Source organism: Neolamprologus multifasciatus, chromosome 4 (assembly GCF_963576455.1).
Source record: "Neolamprologus multifasciatus chromosome 4, fNeoMul1.2, whole genome shotgun sequence".
NCBI classification, from domain to species: Eukaryota; Metazoa; Chordata; class Actinopteri; order Cichliformes; family Cichlidae; genus Neolamprologus; species Neolamprologus multifasciatus.
Genome location: NC_140442.1, coordinates 27,743,378 through 27,758,641, shown reverse-complemented (window position 1 = coordinate 27,758,641; position 15,264 = coordinate 27,743,378). Strand labels below are relative to the sequence as shown.

Sequence of the window (15,264 nt, the reverse complement as noted above, 5' to 3'; positions counted from 1 at the left end):
TGCACGCAGCCACGAGGAAACCGTCACCTAAGCGCCAACAGAGCCCTTAATAGGCCATGACCGCTACCCCGGGTTGAGCCCTCCAAGGAAGATGATCCTGAGGAATCCCCCAACGCCCCAAGCCTGTCCCTACCCCCACACCAATCACAACAGCAAAGGTGGGACCAAACTATGACCCCCCACCCCCACTAGATGATGGAGCTGATCAAAGGAGCCCAGAGCAATTGATCTGATGTGGCAGCAGAGGCTGTATCAAGACTAATGTAATCTAATAGTTAATTTCTATATTGGATAGAATTAAGATTATTTTTATTTTTCCAGTTCATGAGGACTGTTTTCGTGGCTATGCATAGGGCAGTGAAAACCATATGGGCTATATTCTTATCTGTAGTGACATTATCTAAGCTGCCCAACAAACACACTAAAGGGGAAGTTGGAATGTTACATTTCAGACACTTTGATAAGTCTTCACATATCTCGCGCCAAAACTTCTGAACTGGTGGACAGAACCAAAAAGCATGGATATAATTGTCCGGTGAGTTGGTTTGGCAGTGTGAGCAGTTGGTGGTAGACGTAAAGCCCATCTTGAACATCCGATGAACTGTATAGTTTACTCTATGTAGTATTTTGTATTGAATTAATTGAAGACTGGGATTTCTAATTAGATGAAAGGTTTTTAAGCAAATCTAAGACCAGAAGTTTTGGTCTAAGTTAACTGATAAATCCGCTTCCCATTTTGCAATAGGAAGTGATATTGACTCATCTGTTTTAGAAAGCATTCTGTATATTTTGGAAAGTAATTTTGGGGTTTTAAGAGTAAGAAATTGAACCACACTTGGTGGTGTTTGTAGTTCAACTTGACCCGGTTTAAATTTCTTTTTTACTATGGATTTAATTTGTTGATATTCTAAAAATCTTTTCTTGTTGATCCCATATTGTGTAACTAGTCTGTCAAATGAAATAAATTCTGTTCCTTCTAATATATGTTCTAAGTATTTGATTCCTTTACCACTCCACTCTGGAAAGTTTATCATATTATTGTTTTGTAATATGTCAGGGTTGTTCCAGATAGGTGTACGTTTGCATGGGATTAATGAAGACTCCGTCAATTTTAGAAACTCCCACCATGCTGTCAGAGAAGAGCTGATGCTGATGCTTTTGAAGCATTCATGTCCTTGGAAGTTTGAGCTGATAAATGGTAGGTCTGAAATCTCTAGATTATTGCAAAGTGCTTGTTCTACATCTAGCCAAGGTTCATCTAAGAGGGTATGTTTTAGCCATCCTGAGATGAACTGAAGCCTGTTGGCTAAGAAGTAGAGCTGAAAGTTAGGTAGTTCTAATCCTCCTTTATCCTTGGTCTTTTGTAGTGTTTTTAAGCTTATACATGGGGGCTTATTTTTCCAAAGGAATTTGGACATATATGAATCTAGAGATCTGAACCAATCTTGTGGGGGTTTAGTTGGGATCATTGAGAATAAATAATTTATTTTTGGTAAGACCGTCATTTTTATAGCGTCAACCATTCCGATGAGTGATATGGGTAAATATTTCCATCTAGCCAGATTGCCTTCTACTTTCTTTAAAAGTGGGATATGGTTTAATTTAGTTAGATCTGCAAGCTTGGGAGAAACATTAATACCTAAATATTTTATATTTCCCGATTGCAGTGGTGTAGAAGAAGAATTATGGAAGGAGCAATTAATCGGAAGGACTGTAGATTTTGACCAGTTAATTGAGTAATCTGATATTCTTGCAAAAGAGTTTATCAATTCAATCACCCCAGAGATATTGGTTTGTGAATTTTGGAGAAAGAGTAACACATCATCCGCATAAAGGCTGATTTTATGTTCCACGTTCTTGCATTTTATGCCCTTAATTACTGAATTCTGTCTAATTGCTGCTGCTAGTGGTTCGATAAAAATTGCAAACAGTGAAGGCCTGGTGCCCCTGGTACATTCGTTAACCTAATAAAAAAATACCACAGGGGTCTCTAACTACAACTGTACCAAAACATGCAAAACAATCACAATTTTTTACAGTATTATCAGTGTCATACATGCATTACTGCCACAGTGTTGGTCTTGTCTTTGTCTTTACAAACTGGATAAGTCACTCCAACTATGAACAGATATTATACAGTATATATATTTATGTAACTGCACTATTTGCAGTTCATTTGAGTTTTTAAGTGTTTGGTCACTTGAATCTGCACCTTTTTGTTCCTAATAGTGTGAGTAATATGTTAGATTTAACAACAGAGTGCCAATTGTCAGCTTAATTTTGAGTAGGCTTACTAAAAAGGTTAATTCAGAATAAGAATAACTCACAAGTGGTTCAGACCCAAAGGAGAGCTGCCATTCAGACTGAGGCGGAGTTGTGTGTCTGTGAAAAATGTCTAATATATGCTCTGGCCAGAAATGTTGAATGTTAATCCTCCAATCTATTTCAAGAAAATATCTTGACAATTTTGAGGTATCCAGAGCTGCATGATTTTTTCATCAATCACTCTTTAACTTATACAAGAGCCTGTGTATAAAAAAGGATTGTAATGCTTAATGAGTTAATACTCATAACAATACTCACAATAATACTTTTTTACAAGCACTGTGTCCTTGTCCAAATGGACCTGACATGATAAAGTGCTGGAAATATACCTATCCACCTATCAGGTAAAAATGTAAAAAGTGTTTTTGGGGAGACAATAATATGACAGCCCAACTCCCAAATTGCCTAATAGCATGGATTTATCTACAGTGTTATATGAACCATGCGATTAAAACACGTGTCACTTCTGCAGCTGTTCTGTCACATTACTGCCTCCCAAACCAACTATTCCAAGTGCTGAGTGCACAAGTGCATGCAAATGTTTTTAAGAATTTACATGTTTTTATTATATATGATTTATGTGTATGTTTATTTACAGTTAATTAAGCATTTAAGAACCTAAGCCTAGTTTGGTTTATTATGTGTAGTCACTGTATCATGTTATGTACTGTTTTATTTCATCTTATTTCTTTGTCTTTTAGTTTGTCATTATTGTGGTTTTTAGATGCAAGATAGCTAAATATTAAAAAACTATGCACAGAGGAAAAAACCCACCAAAAAAGACATTTCACGGTCAAACTCAGCATTTGGACACACTCAGAAAAAGAAGAAGAAGAAGAAAGAAAATAGAATGCAATCGCATACATTTATAAATATCTTGCATGGTGAAGAAAAATCCCTTTATGGCTGTGCAGCAAGTCAACAATGCTCTCCAAGATGTAGGCCGACAGGTTTCCTTGTCAACAATCAAGAGCAGAACCTCAAAGAATTCGTCACATGATGCAAACCCCTGGCAAGGCTCTAAAACAGAATGGCTGGCTGCAGATCAGGACAGCATCCAAAAAGAACAAGTTATGTGAATGATGAAACATAAACCAACCTCTATCAAAGAAAGTGTTTAGAGGAAAAGGTGGAATATCCCGAAGTGGCCAAGTCTGTCACACAGTCTCAGTCTGCCTGAGCTCCACTCCACCTGCTGAACATCAGACAGTAGGAAACCCCTGGAGCAAGAAAGAGGTGGAGGAGTTGACTACACGTCTAATATATCCAATTGTTTTTGAAGATATAAATGTGCAGTATGTCTTCAACAAAACCCAGTCGAATGAAACTTGGCTTTTAATAATAATAATATTAATGTATACTTTATTGATCCCCGTGGGGAAACTACTCTCTCTGCATTTGACCCATTTACTCAGTGAAGCAGTGGGCAGCTACTAAGCAGGCACACCAGGGAGCAGTGTGTGGTAGCTTGCTCAGGGGTACCTCAGGGTAGCCATTCAGTGGGTTTGAACCCCTGACCTTCCAATCATGGGGCGACCACTCTACCTACTGAGCTATCCCTGCCCCGAATGAATGAATGTTCATTATTTTATACTGTAATAATGAACAGAGCCTATGGTTAAGCATATATGTGTAATACAGGCTATGCAAAAGGTTTGTGACAGTATAAACTGAGCTTTACATTTGTTTGTATCATTATGAAACAGCATTCTGGCCAAATGTCAGAAAAGATGTGTGAACTATAAGTGTCCTGCATTGGCTCATTTCCAAGTAAGATCAATAACGTTACCTTTGTTGGCTCTCAGTTAGCATAGCTTTCTTGCACATATACCGCATTTAGTACTTCGCCATACATGTCTATACATATGTGGGGCCTGAGACCTAATCCCAAACCATCCTCTACAGGGTCCCACTCCTTAATGTGTGTAATCTGGTGTGTAGTCACATTGCCGAAGGGTCTCAGAAGTCAATTAAAAAAAAGTCCCAGGTTTTGGGGTGCCTTTGTCATTCCCAGATGAGAACAGGAACTTCCTATCATCCTCAGGATTGCATACTGCTATCAGATAGACGTATTGCGATTATGTCCATGACCTTTTAGAAATTTTGCATTCTGTTTCAGTTTCTTTCAGGCCTTCACAACATCCTTAAAATACTCTAGTTTTGTATCTGTTTTTCCTTCTTGTTTTTTATTATCAGAATTCATAACAAAGAAACGAAAAATTACACTGACAGTCCTTCTAAAATAATCATGCATCTTGTGACACACCAAATATGACAGTAATTTGAATCTGTTTGAAAATCTTTATTTTCTTTTGGGGTTCATATTTCATTTAGAAAAACAACACAAACAATCCATCCGTTAAGCAGATACAAGCAGCTGAAAGAAAAAAAGAAGACATCAGGAACCGCAGCCAAGCATGGACACAGTTGTCATTCATCGCCCGGCGAGTTTATGGCATTACTAACCCACCGACAGCGATGAATGTGAGCCGGAATCATGCACTGGGTTAGAACTGGCCAAGGCAGAGCTTTATACAATGTAACAATAAGCAACAGTCAATCAGAAACAAAGTGATACATTATTCACAAAACAATTGGATAAATGCTTCCTGTGTGTGATAAAAAGGGTGAAAAACATATGAAAGTACAACTTCACCTGGCCACTTTTTGTACAGAAAATATTATTTGATTATCTTTAGTAAAGTTTATAAAACAAATTATTACTTTAAAAAAATGTGGGGGAAACCCAGATTTTGGTATACAAAGATACTGGAATAAAACCGAAATTAAGCACAGCTAAACACACCCACAGAACAAAAAATAGCTTTTTATTGAGGCTCATTGACATCATGGACACGGTGCTCAAGGGTTGTCCAACAATATTGTACGTTATACAACCACACTTTGCTGCTGAAAAATGTTTTTCCCCGACTGGCTGGCACTGGACCCTTGGGTTGCTGGTTCTGGCTGGGTGAAACTGGTGATGCACTGAAAACCTTGGCTCCTAACACACCGCCACCACTGACTGTACTTTTTCACGTTTGCCTGCAAATACTAGCTAGCTACTAGCCCCGCGAAAATCCAAGTTCAACACGAACCAGAAGTGGAGGTCGTTCGCCTTCAAAGTAAAAGTTGCATCGGCGCTGCAGTTTTCAACGGGCACATCTTTTAGTTAGAAGTGAAATGGTGTCCATTTTCGGTTTGTGTGGCACTTTTACATTTTGTTTTTACAGCTGGGAGAGTTTGTCATGTCGGCATGTTCGTCATTTCCCCTCGCCTTTGATATCCGGTCGTTAAGTGATGACATGACGTGACGAATCCTACTTCCGGGCCTAAAGTAGTTAATATGGCTTTTGTGTTGTTAATATGTTTAATGTTTTGTATTTTCTTCTATTTAATCTCAAAAAGCTCCTAAAACAGTCAGTGATCACTGTTGACCTCCGTCGGCTTTTATTACCGCTAATCATTTATTTAAGCTCGGTTTTTAAAACCTTAGGATGTAACTACAGCCCAGCCCATGCAGCAGTATATGAATGACTAACCTCGTATTGTGGGTGGATTATCTCAGTTGTTCTCCTGGCTGACGTTTGGTCCTTTTACAGCATCCTGCCATGCGATTACATTTGTTCCTGACCACCGAGAACACTCACGTTAACTTTAATTGAGTGGAAAAAAAGTTAGCTTGTTTATATTATGCTAACATAGCTGTGTCGCTAGCAGTCACGTAGCACATCATTATATACCAGCTAGCCAAACTTCAGTAACCCTACAAACATCACTGCTGTTTAGTTTTAGTCTTCATTTATGTTGTAAGTGATAACAGAGCTGTACGTTTTAATTTGTTTCCAAAACCCCGCAGTCAGGACATGCTATATTGTATTTAGATAGAAGCTAGCGAGCTAACTTCCTGCTAATTTCTAACTCCGTTAAATGTCATAAATTCCGTTTTCATGGATGCCTGGATGTTAAACTCAATTGTTACACCTGGTAGAGCAGAACGCTGATCATTTTATTAAAGATGAAAGATGAAAGACAGTTTTTTCAACTCTCAGTAATGCCATAGTGATCTTTGATATATGGACCTGCAGCGGAGTTTAGGCCCAGACACGGCTAGTGACGTCAGATTTAACGACCGGATATTAACTAATATGAATATTTTTTTTACCTGATCCAGTCGTTTTTGTTTCCAATTTTTCTTGTGTAATCTAGATCTGTGTACTTTTCAGCTTAAACATTACTAATTACTTTTCAGGGCTTAAATCTAGCCAAGTGGCTTCTATAGATGTGATTAAAATAGCACAATTGAGGTAAAAAAGATCAACCCTTTTAGGTTTTAAACGGGGTCTGATGTGTGAGCTGAAAAAGCGTTTATGCCAACAACAATCCCTCCAGCCTCTAAATGAAGACTTTGTTAGCCTTAAAATTGTCAAATATTCATATAATTTACATCACTTAATTGCCTAAATGCAGTATGAGTGCATTCAGAAGAAAATTTGTGTTTGGGGACACAAAAATGAGGAGGAAATTTTGTATCCAGAAACATGAATAAACAGAGTAAAAGTTGTGACCATTTAACAAGCTTTAAGTAAGTAAGACTGTTCATGGAATTTTGTGACACCTTAATAGACTGCAGCCATTGTTAATGCTAGTATTTACTTCTGTGTTTTGCTAAAAATTACTATGTAATATCTGAGTGCTACACATTACGTGGTACGTGGTGTTGTGATCTCAAGTGTTAGGGTACACTCAACACTCGATGGTTTTCTCTGAGTCACAAACTCACCGACAGCGTTGAATGTTCTCCAAGACTTGAAAAACACAGGCTGACAGCAAGCTAACAAACAGCCTGTCCCGCAGTGCTGCAAGGGGTGGACAGCCATGACAGGATGAACCAACGAAGACGCTAAACAGGAAGTGACAAGAGCTCTGCTGGTGCACCCACACATTTTGATTAATGATGCAGCATATAGCAAAGGTACCTAAACCTGCTTTAATATCTCAAACAGCTACAGAACAAATTTAGACTGTGCAATGACATTACGCTGGAGATATTTGGAATTGGGCAATAAATGGAAATGCTGAACAAATATCTAGGTAATAGATTCTACATTTTGAGGCATTAAACTAAATATAAAATATTAGAAGTCTGTCATTTGTGTTAGTATATCTATTTGCAATAAAAACATCATGGTGCAAAACAGTAGCAATCTGAAAGTTTCAAGTTTCAGGAAGCATTTTCAGTATAACAAGTGGGAATCTAATTACTGCAAACACTGCCCTAAAGATCAGTGAAAACTCAACCCTCTGACTTAATTAACAAGTTGAGTCAAAGCATTTGAATTAGTTGTCTAACAGAAGCAGCCATGTTGTAGGTTTCATGCTGTCTTCCACCATTGTATTTTTTCCTGTTATTGCTAGATCACTGGTTACAAATCGAAATGACTTACCTGCACCAGACTGTTTGTGACATTGTGGCAGCTGACTGTGACACTGGACTCTTCTTACAGCTGCAGCTGAAAGACAAGGCCAAAGATGTGGGATAATTGGTGTATACAGGTAGAAATCAATCAATTATATACACAGAAAAAAGCTAGGGGGGAAATGTAGAGCGCCGTTTCTATGAAATATTTGAATATGCTTTAAAGATAAGATTATATATATATATATATATATGTGTGTATTGTGTAAAAAAATTTCCCCACTCGCCCCTGTGGGCAGTCAATCCTTCAAGCTCGGGTCCTCTACCAGAGGCCTGGGAGCTTGAGGGTCCTGCGCAGTATCTTAGCTGTTCCCAGGACTGCGCTCTTCTGGACAGAGATCTCCGCTGTTGTTCCCGGGATCTGCTGGAGCCACTCGCCTAGCTTGGGAGTCACTGCACCTAGTGCTCCGATTACCACTGGGACCACCGTCACCTTCACCCTCCACATCTTCTCGAGCTCTTCTCTGAGCCCTTGGTATTTCTCGAGCTTCTCGTGTTCCTTCTTCCTGATGTTGCTATCATTCGGGACCACTACATCGATCACTACGGCCGTCTTCTCATGTTTGTCTACCACCACTATGTCCGGTTGGTTAGCCACCACCATTTTGTCCGTCTGTATCTGGAAGTCCCACAGGATCTTAGCTCGGTGATTCTCCATCACCCTTGGGGGCGTCTCCCATTTTGACCCCGGGACTTCCAGGTTATACTCGGCACAGATGTTCCTGTACACTATGCCGGCCACTTGGTTATGGCGTTCCATGTATGCCTTGCCTGCTAGCATCCTGCACCCTGCTGTTATGTGCTGGATTGTCTCTGGGGCATCTTTACACAGCCTGCACTTGGGGTCTTGCCTGGTGTGATAGACCCCAGCCTCTATGGATCTTGTACTCAGTGCTTGCTCCTGTGCTGCCATGATTAGTGCCTCTGTGCTGTCTGTCAGTCCAGCTTTGTCCAGCCACTGGTAGGATTTCTGGATATCAGCCACCTCCTCTATCTGCCGGTGGTACATACCGTGCAGGGGCCTGTCCTTCCATGATGGTTCCTCGCTTTGCTCCTCTTTCTTGGGTTTCTGCTGCCTGAGATATTCACTGAGCACGCTGTCAGTTGGGGCCATCTTCCCAATGTATTCTTGGATGTTCGTTTTCTCATCCTGGACTGTGGTGTTGACAATCACCAGCCCCCGGTGAAGTACTTTTTACACTCCAAGCCACCTTCACCTATTCACACAGGGCTTTATCTTTAGTTTTTTTAATCTATCTTTTAAGTGCTCTTTTTTTGTCTCTCTCACACACACACACACACACACACACAGCAACAGATGGCAATTTAGGTTTTCAGTATCTTTCCCCATGACACTTTAATATGAGCATTCAATGAGCCAACCTTCTGATTAACCACTCTAGCCATTTCAGATCCTTGAAAATACTAAATTGAGTTGTTATGGGAACTGACCTGACATTCTGTGCCAAAATTTTCTGCCCTACATTATGATAGAAATTATTTTCACAGGGTGCTTTGAAGCCATCTTGAGCCAAGAAATCAAGTGGTGCCATTTGTGTAAACATGACATGCAAAATGACATTGACATGACACAGACATGAGAAGTGACCCAGGTGTGATGTCTCGTTTCTGAAGTGTGACTGGTTTATATTCATCTGTTATTCAATCTGTTCGCCTCCCAGTGATGATGTGAATTTTAATTGAAAGAAAAACATACGGAAACAAAATGTTTTCCTGGGTTTGTCAAAGATATGAATACTACTTTACATATTCCAACATGAGCGTCGTTTGCATGACCAGTAGGATAAGCACAGGCTACACTGGCCCACATAGTGAAAGAGCATGTTAAGACGCAGCTGAAGACTAGCTTAAACATACAATGGCTGGATAAGCAGCATAACAAACCTTCCCACAATACTGTGATGTAACGTGGATATACTGGATATAACATGTTACAACAGAGTACTTGCACTTTTTTTTTTACATAGTTTGAGAAAAATGACATATTAGTTATACAATTTAGCAAATTTGATATTTAGTTACTTTTTAAAAACTAAGAAATCTGTTGTTGTTAAATAATAACAATAATAATAATAATAATAATAATAATAATAATAATAATAATAATAATAATAATAATAGGATTTATATAGCGCTTTTCAAGGCACCCAAAGCGCTTTACAATGCCACTATTCATTCACTCTCGCATTCACACACTGGTGGAATGAGTGCATTCATTCAAATGTGTTTAAACACATGTTATTTTTGTTGTGACAAGCACAAAAGAGAATAAGAAGTATAGGCAAAGGACATGTTTTTGTGTCCTTAGCATCTGAATGTATTTGAAAAATGGCAGAGAGGGCAATCATTACATTAATGAAGTATTCACATTATTTTGCTAAGGAGCTTTGCTTTGCTTGAAGAAGCACCTGCAACCTAAATGCTGTACAGTAATGGTGGTGGGAATCTATATCAGTCAAAAGGCATCATAAATCCACAGAACACAGATAAAAGAAATGCTCTAATGTGGCCTGTATGACTGCGTGTGTGGTCATGCTATAAGACCTTAAGGCTGTTATGCTACAAGTTCATAGCATAAATGCAGCGGAGCTGGTTGTGTGTTGATGGAGGACTAGAGGAGGTGGGAGAAGGGAGCCGGGTGGGGGAATTCAAGGGTGAGTGAAGAGAATAAGAAGGTGGTGGTGGATGGGGGTGTTGGCTGTCTGGGTGAGAGGAGTGTTGATCGATTCCAGGCATGGTATTTTCCAGACAGACTGAATGGTAAAGGTCAAAGGTCAGCCGCTTTTGTTTCCTTATGAAAGAGAGGCTGTGTGTGTATTTTCGAACTCATGTGCACCAGCAAATGTCATGCATGTTTGCTCTACATTGAGTTAAAAGAGCCGTTTTTTTGTTGTTTTGGGGGGATTTTGTTTTGGTTTTTTTGTTTCAGGTTTTTGGTTTTAGATCTCCGATCAAGCTAAAGCCACAAAACAAGTGCAAGGATCCTTCTGTGAGTATGTGTGGCTGTATGAGCACATGTCTGCACGTGAGCATGTTTGACTGAGCTCTTTCCTCACGTTTTTTAAAGGGGAGCAACATTTAAACCTGAATATGCAAAAATAAAAATCAATCCTTATATACACAATTTGCAGACCAAACTTTCTGTGTCACCAACACTTACTGGTGATTATATGACCTGAAGCTACATAATTAGACCTCTTTAACATTTGCTCCATTTTTGTCCGATTTTTCTCCCATCAGAGGAAACGCTGCAAGCATAAGAACTGAAAATCTGTTTCAAAAGCATTTTTCTTCTCATATAAAAATCAGAGCATGTTTCAGTGCTGATCAGAACTGCTGAACAGCAGTGCGCGCAGCTAGGTGGTTGAGTGTCTTGCTCAAGGGCACATGGGGAAAAGCTAAAAATAGTTTGTAGATGCTCCTGCTGTGATCAAATCTGACACCTTTGCCGTACTCTGCAGTGTGCTGTGAATGTGTGTTTGACAATTTTTCAGTTTGGGTTGAGTGGCCAGAGAATATACATCACAAATAAGCCTGAGAGCACGCGCACACATGCACACACGCACACACGCACACATATATATTCATTACCAAGGAAATCTTAATAGCAGCCATACAAATAGTGTTGTTTTAATATTGGCCCAAGTAACAGATAACACATACAGAACAAGGATGCACAGAGTAACCTGCCACACGTGCACAAAAATACACACACAGCAGAGATTGCATAGTCACTTCCTGCATATTTCTGTGTGTGCATGCATGGCTGCATGTGAGCACATGTGTGTCTGAATGAGAGAACAGATTGTGGCAAAGTAAAGGAACGGGGTGGGGGTAAAGAGAGACTTCGGGGTGGAGGGGAAACGAGCAACAGAGTGAGTGGTGGGCCTTGTCTCTCCCTCCATACTTCCCTCCTTTAAAGCCACTGTCCCACTCGCTCCCCTCCCCCACCTGGGACTTGAACCCATGACCCACCCAGTGAATGAGTTCAAGGGAGGCATTGCCATTACTGAGGAAGCCACTGCTGAGCCTGCGCGAGGTTTAGTGAAAGTTTGTTTCTGTGCTAGGTTAAATTAGCCCGTGTGTGCATGTGTTTGTGTACAAGCGTGTTTATTTGTTTTTATAATGGACGTTGTGAATAAGAGTCTAAGATCTGTTTGTGCATATGGGTATCTTTGTGTGTGTGTTTGTGCGTGTGTGTAAGAGTGAGTCTTTCACAGTTGAACCATGTGTGTTTTTGTGAGTGTGTTCACAGAGTTCTGAAACAGAGGCTGACTTTCAATTTTGGGCGATCGTGGCTCAAGAGTTGGGTGGTCGCCTTGTAATCGGAAGGTTGCCGGTTTGAGCCCCGGCTCTGACAGTCTTGGTCGTTGTGTCCTTGGGCCAGACACTTCACCCGTTGTCTACTGGTGGTGGTCAGAGGGCCCGGTGGCGCCAGTGTCCGGCAGCCTCGCCTCTGTCAGTGCGCCCCAGGGCGGCTGTGGCTACAATGTAGCTTGTCCTCACCAGTGTGTGAATGGGTGGATGACTGAATGTGTAAAGCGCTTTGGGGTCCTTAGGGACTAGTAAAGCGCTATACAAATACAGGCCATTTACCATTTAAAGTCAACATTAGAAATGCAAACTACACAGGTATTTGTGTTTATGTGCGTTTTGGAAGGCGTGTTTTTATGTTTCTGTTGAAGATGATTTGTTTTCCAATGGTACCTTTGAATAAGCAGCAGACTTATACTTTTAATAAAATTATTAATGCACGTAGATATGTGTGTGTGTGTGTGTGTGTGTGCGTGTGTGTGTGTGTGTGTGTGTGTGTGTGTGTGTGTGTGTGTGTGTAATGGGAATGGTGATGGCCCTTCCCCCCAGTTTGCTGCTGGGTGTGTGACTGAGACGGCATCTCCCTACCTGGCCCAGACTAAATCAATACTTTAATCTAATTGTCATTCACTTCCACTGGGGTAGCCAAGTGCATGCACGCATACATACAGCACACACAAAATATTCAACACATCTCCATACACAAACCTAACAACCATGGATACTTGTAAAAGCGTGCACATCCTTCACACACACACACACATGCGAAATTATGAATGAAAAGCCCCACTGTGTGAACGCACTCGCTGCTGTGTTAGCGTGCAGCCTCACTGTCCTGTACTACATCCACTTCCATGCCCTCTCTGCACTCTTTCCCTGCCTCTCTGGGCGTTCCTCCTTGGTGTTGCATCATGCATGCACACATCAGTGTCGGCAAACATCCGCTGACACACTGTCACATCGCATTCATGTCCGCCGGCGAGCGGCCTCTCCCACAGAGCAACAATGGAAAGTAGATGTCAGGGCTGCTGTGGGATCAGAGCTCAGCCGCAGGCACAACAATCAGCCGGGGAAAAACATACACATATTTAAAATTTAAAGGTCCAAACTGACTTACCTCCTTCATCATCGCCAGCAGAAGCATTCCCCTTCTTTTTCTGCATTCCTCTGTCTCTACACCTCCTTCTTTCCCCCTCCCACAGAACCACCACTCTGTCTCTCTCTCCCTCTTTCTTTCATCCTCCCGTCCGTCTTCTTTCTCTTACCACCTTCTCAACAAATCCCTGCTCTTTCCTTACTTCCTCTCTCCTCCCTTTTCCTGTTCCTCTTCCTCTTTGCCTGTCGCTTAAAACACTCTTTCTCTTGCTTTTCTTCCTCTCCGGTGGGCTCTCTGGTGTCTTCTTCCTACTGCTTTAAACTGCAGACTGTCTGGCGAGAGAGAGAGGGAGAGCGAGCGAGAGAGAGAGACTATGGAGCAATGGGAAATGCAAACTGGGACACACACACACACACACACACAGCCTCTGTCAGTTTGAATGAATATTGTGCACACTCGGCTTGTCTCTCCTCCCCCTCTCTTTCTGTCTCCCTCCTTCCCTCTCTACCAGACACCCCTCCTCCACTTCTCTCTGGCTTTGCCCTTCTTCTCTCTCTCCTCCTTCCTCCCTCGTTGCTGCTGCTTTCAAACATGTTCACACTCCAAGACTGACTGACATTATAGAGCTGCACTTACTGACCCCCCACCCCAACGCACACACACGGACACACACACTTCTTAGTCTCATGGACCCAGACAGTTAACCCTTTTGATGCAGCTGCAGATCCCGTCTGTTTGGATTTGTTTTCATCTTCACAATGTGAGCTGTTTTCCAACCACTCATAATCATACTTTCATGAATGCGTTGCCATTTTTTATTTTATTGTATAGTGACTAAAATAATCAAGAGTTCATAACAGTAAAACTTTTTCTGCATCTACAAAAAGAACTTCCTGTGAAATATAAAAACTCATGTCATTGTCATGTTTGAACAGTCGATTCTTGGACTTAGTGAAAGTGAAATGTGTGGTGAAAGTAAGAAAAATGGACTTCTGAATCTGAGTGACTTCAACATCGACCAAATGGCAGTGCCTAGACTGCAAAATACACTAGACTGCTCAAGATTATTTGATCTTGTGGGTGTTTGCCATTATGTCTATATGAGTAATTAATATAGCCATCTATAATGAGCAGTGAGCCTTTTATCCAGTGTAAACAGGTTGATGTAGCGCCACATGAATGAACCAGTTTCTCCACCTGTTGCAACTTTTGTTTAGTAGGCCTTTATGCAATGGACACGAAAGTATTTGACTATTTTCAGCATTAAAAGTATTTTTGGCTCCCTTATTCTCAATGCAGCTGTTCACACCGACAGTGTAATTTCACAACACAAAACTACAGCATTTATTTTTTCACATCATGCTTGATTTTTCAAAGTTTTTGCATGCAAATAAACTGATCTGGCTAATCAGGCCACTACATTTGGCAGCCAGTGCACTCGTAACTCAAAATCACACCGGTGCTGAATATACACATATCTGTAATTGGTAAAGTAACACAGTTTTACCTCAGATAAACACAGCTAGATGCTCTCTGAAATTATTTCTCTGTCTCCTCGGATGTGGTACCAAGTCTGCCAAAAAGAGCTCAAACTGCCCCAATGAGATCATGAAATATATACTAAAGCAAACATGATACTGTTAGGAGTTGGGTTCTGGTTATGTGGTGTTTTTGTTTGTATGTGTTTTTTTGGTGCCTCCCCTTTTGTATAGGTAGGCGGGGCAGTGAGTCACTGAACCTGGTACACCTGTTACTCATCAGATGCTTTCCTCAGAAGTGTTCTTTAGGAGCTACCTGGCAGAGGACTAGTGTCGGAGTATTGGTGTTTTTGGAGCGTCTGAAATTCTGCCCCTGCCTGCTGGAGCCCTTGGATTATTTTGATGACTGTAAGGAGTTTTGTTTCCTCCCTAGGATTTTGCCTCAACTGGTTTGTTTTCCGTCTGGAGGTTTTGGCATCAAACAGTACCAAGTAAGCTCTCCAACGCTCGGTAAAGGTTACTCTAAGCTTTTCTCGGTTATCAGGCAAGAC

At 41.0% G+C, this 15,264-nt stretch overlaps 1 long non-coding RNA gene across 1 annotated transcript; it reads right to left on the bottom strand.

Moving 5' to 3' along the window:
- Positions 1-343: 343 nt before the first annotated feature.
- Positions 344-14,061, bottom strand: LOC146520716 (uncharacterized). The gene is made up of 2 exons (XR_014873878.1): positions 13,257-14,061; positions 344-7,838 (listed from the first exon to the last, which is right to left on the bottom strand). It is a non-coding gene; the product is annotated as an uncharacterized LOC146520716 (long non-coding RNA).
- Between the last annotated feature and the right edge of the window lie 1,203 nt (positions 14,062-15,264).